The sequence below is a fragment of the Carcharodon carcharias genome, chromosome 2 (assembly GCF_017639515.1).
Source record: "Carcharodon carcharias isolate sCarCar2 chromosome 2, sCarCar2.pri, whole genome shotgun sequence".
Taxonomy (NCBI): Eukaryota; Metazoa; Chordata; class Chondrichthyes; order Lamniformes; family Lamnidae; genus Carcharodon; species Carcharodon carcharias.
In genome coordinates this window covers 192,002,641-192,007,914 of record NC_054468.1, presented here as the reverse complement: position 1 = coordinate 192,007,914, position 5,274 = coordinate 192,002,641, and positions in this window count along the sequence as shown.

Genomic DNA, 5,274 nt, shown 5'->3' with positions numbered 1-5,274 from the left:
CTTAGGCATTGCACCTTGGACAAATTGAGGTAGCTGTATCGCCGCCTGTAAACCCTAGCAGCAGGATAGTGGTGTCTTCTGCGGCCCCTTCTGCCTTGGACTTCCTGCTGTCCCTGTGCCCCTTGTGTCTGCACCTCTCTTCCCACAGGTCTCTTGCCTGGAATCTTCATTGGGACACCTGGCCTCCTCTTCTTCCTCAGGGGAGGTGCCACCAGCAAACAGCACAATCCCCATTACTGGGTTAACAGAAGGCTGTCTGATATCTGGAGGATTCCACACAGTCAAAATTCTCCGGTGGCCCTGGAGACACCAATGGTTCCTGAAATGAAGACTAGAAATGCTAAGAATGAAGCTCAGTGCGGAGATGAAGCTGTCAAGTTCAAATAAGCAACCAGCAGTAAACTATCTCCTAAACTCCTCACTACTCACACTGGCAATGCTACTGGCCCTTTTCCTCCTGCCCTTGGGTAAGGTTTTGCAAAATGTGGGCTGCCCGCCAGCCTGTTTTGCCCATGCGATGAGTGCGAAATCACGCAGGCAATGTAAAATCAGGCTCAGTCAGGGATTTTAATGACCTTAAGTGGCCTCTTAATTGATGGTGGGTGTGGCTCTGACACTTGTGCGCAGCCCCTGACTGGAGGATTGCACGTGTGTGGGATGACATTGGGATGCTCACCAGGCATGTGCCTGCCCGAGAGGTGTGAAATTCTGCCCTTAGTTTCCCAGTTCACTTTAACTAGCTCTGCCTTCACACCCATATAATTACCTGTATTTAGCTTTAAATCACTAGCCTTGAACCCACACTTCTCCCCTTCAAACTGAGTGTGAAATTCTATCATGTCATGAGTACTGTTACATAGAGGCTCCTTTACTATTAAGTTATTTATTAATCCTGTCTCATCGCACATTACTAGGCCTAGAATAGCCTGCTGCCTGGTTGATGTTAGAACATACTGCTCTTTGAAATTTACCCGAATACATTCTATGAGCTCATGTTCCAGGCTACCTTTACCAATCTGATTCACCCAATCTACATTTAGATTAATGCCACGCATGATTATTGCAGTACCTTTCTTACAAGCCCCATTTATTTCTTCCTTATATTGTGTCCTACAGTGTAACTACTGTTAGAAGACCTATAATCTACTCCCACAAGTGGCCTCTTACCCTTCCTATTTCTTATCTCTACCAAAACTGATTCTACATTTTGTTCTTTCAAACTAAAGTTATCCCTCACTATCGTACTAATAACATCCTTAATTAACAGAGCTACCCCGCCACATTTTCCTAGCTTCCTGCCTTTTCGAAATGTCAAAAACCCAGCCTTCGTCACTCTACAACCATGTCTCTGTAATTGCTACCAAGCCATATATATTTATTTCTAACTTTGTTAACAATTAATCAATTTGGTGGCGAATGTTGTGCATATTCAGATATATAAAGTCTTATATCTGTCTTCTTGCCATTTTTGCAATCACTGGCTGGTGCACTCTAAATTTTATACACTATGTCCCTTGTTGGCACACTCTGGTTATCATTAACCAAATCACTATCCTGCTCTATTATCTCTTTGTTTTCCTTTGACCTACCTCATCTCTCACATGACCTCCAGGAGCTAGCACTGAATGGATCACATTGCTGACATGAAAAGGATCAATTGGCTAGCAGGACACGTAATGTGAAGTGAGGGTAATTAATGATGAATAGTGCAACTGGTTTCACAATTTTTTCAACAAATGTTCCATAAAAGTTGTTCATCCACCTTTTGCATTTCTTGAATGTTTATACATTCATGTTGTTAATCTTAATTTTCCTAAATCCTTTGTGAAGAAGAATCATACAAAAGGACTTGAGACCGTGAAATCTATACACCTCTTCAAAAAAAGAAATGGGTTTAGACTGTTACAGACTTGTTAGCCACATTTCAATAAAACTGCTAGAGGGAACTTTAGTAGTAAGGCATGGGCTAATCAGACAATGGGGATTTGGAAATGGCAGATCATGCTTGATTAAACTAATCAAATTCTTTAAGAAAATTACCAAGTATATAGACAAAGAGAATCCATAGAACATGATATAGTTGGATTTTAATAAGCATTTGAGAGATTGGTTGCAAAAGTTAAGGTCCTTGATAAAAGGCAAAGTTGCACAGATAGAGGGATTACTCAAGGACAGAGAACCCAGAATAGGAGTAAATATACTCTAATTTAAGAGCAACACTCTCAATAGAAAGAACCAACAGACATCATAGATACCTAGAAATTATACAGATCTTTAAAAGCAAAATTACAGGTGAACAGGCCATAAAAAGAGCAATTAGGATTTTAGATTTATCTATTTAGGGTATTGAATCCAAAAACATAAAAGCTATGATAAAAATATGCATGACATAGTTTGGGACACAAATGAATTACCCTATTAAAAAAGGATATTGAAATGATTGGAAAGGTCCAATCTCACTAAGATAATATCAGAAATAAGAGCTTATAGTTATGAGAAAAATTTTTAAAAATGCTCCCCTTTCTGGAGAAACGACTAATCTTTGCTGCAACAAATAAAACCCTGTTGTTAACATTTCTAGTCAGTACAATAGTAATGACTCTAATGTAATGTTTAAAACTTTAAGGTTGCAAAATTCAGCTCCGTAGTGCCTGTTTTCTCAGTGTTATCATTGCCACTTTGCCTCCAAAATGGCATCCACAATACACATGCACACTTCTGGTGCCAGCTCTGCCAGCTGTTAATTTGGTGAGGGTGTTGATGTGCACGCTGGGAGGGTGGACCAGAAGCATGCAGAGTAGACAGAGCTTGATGTCAATCAGTATGTAACACAGTTTTGATGCAAACACTGTTGTTTTGGAGCACAATACTCCACTAACTTCCTCTCTTAACCTTACACAGCTGAACATGTGTTCAGCAGCAGGAAGAACACCCAACATCATTATTTAAAGGGATCATCAACTACTTTCAGGTTAGTAGCTGATTGATTTCTATTGGATTTGCTGCAATTGCAGAAGGGTTTGGTGATTCCTAGAATTATTTAAAGTTTCTAATATCTACAGAGAGTGGTATGACTCATACTGAAGGACTTTGAACTGACTTCAAGGGTTCTGCACAACCCACTTGCTCCCAGACATAGCTGCAGTAATATGTATCTGCAATGGACTATTTTATGATTGAGAAAAAGTAGTGGTGACACAGAGAGGACAAGCTGTTGGAAGAGGGAGGAGGAGGAGGGGGAGAAGGAGGCGATATCCACTCCGGGTGTTCAGTGAGCAATTCTCCTACCTTATCTTCTGAGGAACAGTGGCCTGGATTTTCAATTCGGGGTCAGGAGCCCAGCTCCCAGGTAATTTCATGATCCTGACCCTGCATCGCATCAGCATTAGCAACGCAAAGGGATTTTCAAACACAAAGAGATGAGTTGGCTTGGGATGGGTTCGGCACTTAATGAGCAGCATTGGGAGTAGGATGAAGGTGGGACATAAATCTGGAGGGCCTTTTGAAAAGGCAAGTGGTAACCTTGACTGTTTGCTGAGGACATGTCACAGGAGGGTGCTGATCAGGCCAGTGTCGGCTCAAGCAGTGTGCTATAGTCCATGATGGATATGTATGACTGCAACCATGTCAGGGAGCAAGTCTGTGCAGAGTCCTTGAAGTCAGGACAAAGTCCTTCAGCATGTGCCATACCACTTCCTGTAGACTTTAGGATCTTTAAACAACTCCATGGGCAGTGCCAATGTTGGCCTCAACCAGTGTGCTAGGCCATTATGAAAGGGCTGAATCAGTCGAAGATGCTGATGAGGGTGTCACCAGCATCATCCCTCACCTCCTCTGCCCCTCTCACTCATAACCTATCCATGCTGAAAGGCCCTGTAATGATGCAGGTGCAACAGCTGATGGAAGATCCCCCACCGGCACCTCAGCTGGATGCAGCCACAATGGAGCAGGCTGCCTCCATCTTATCCTTAGCCATAGTGGGAACACCTCATTGGAGAGGGCCTTGCCATTAGTTTCACTTTATGGGTCACTTGGGTAATGATCTCTCTATTTGTTATTGATTTATCTTGTTCTAATGATAATTGATTATGTTATTACTCAGACTTGTGTGCGTTTTTAAAGATTGATGAGAAAAGTGAAATGAAAGTTAAGGGGGTGAGGAGCACTGGGCTTAGGGTGGTTGCACGATCTGTGATGTGGGGCAATGTTGGCAGTGGAGACCCCATTCTCAATGTCTTTGGGTGGCAATGGGATTATTCATGTGCGTGCTCGCTGGATAATTTCTTTCTCCGATACAAGCCAAGTTGCAGAGTCATCTGTCATAGGATTGACAGGCGCTCACATGAAGCATTGCTGAATTCCCCCGATTGTTGTGAGGCCTGGATGGCCTTGGCGGTCTTTCTTCAATGCCTGGGTTCCCCTGCAGCACTACCTGCATTCTTTCCCAATGTGCCTTCCACAAAAGGAAGGTTCTCTTAAGCTTTCTTGGAATATAGAGCCTAACAAACTTAATTTTCTCTTGCCAGAGAGAAGCGGGCAGGGCAAGCATCGTGCTTTGCAAGAACTGCAGGCTTTCCCATTGGGCAGGGCACCAATGATGGCACACACATCACTCTGCAGGTGCCGCATGTTAACTCTGGGATGTATTGCAAGTGAAAGGGATTCCACACTCACATTGGTTTGTGACCATACACAGTGTATCATACAGGTCAATGCCCAATATCCTGTCAGCAGTCATGATGCCTTCATTCTGCAGCAGTCCACTGTGACATTGGCATTTGAGCCATCGTGACAATCCAGAGAGTGGCTACTGAGTTACAGGGATATCTTTTGATGACAAGATTTATGACGCTGGAGCACAACCCACACACATGTGGGTAGCAGACAAATAATAACAGCAACGCTGGCATGCAAAATGTGGTAGAGCAGACCATCAGAGAGCTTAAACAACTGTTCTGCTGCCTGAACTGCTCTGGAGGAGCTGTGCAGTACGCTGCAGAGAGCATGCCAAGATTCAGGATAGGTTGCTGCATGTTGCACAGCCTCACCATCAGGAGAGCATAAGGGCACATTCCTTGCTTGGTGAGGAGGAGGAAGAGGAGGAGGAGGACATGAGGATGGAACCAGTACAGCCACTTTCTGGCTGGGCTGTATATGATTGACTCATCCAACTGCAATACCAATAAACACAACTCCAATTGCCCACCCACCAACAGTCCATATTTTACCTTAATTCTGTCACTGATCATCACAGTGTCCACTTGGCCACAATGC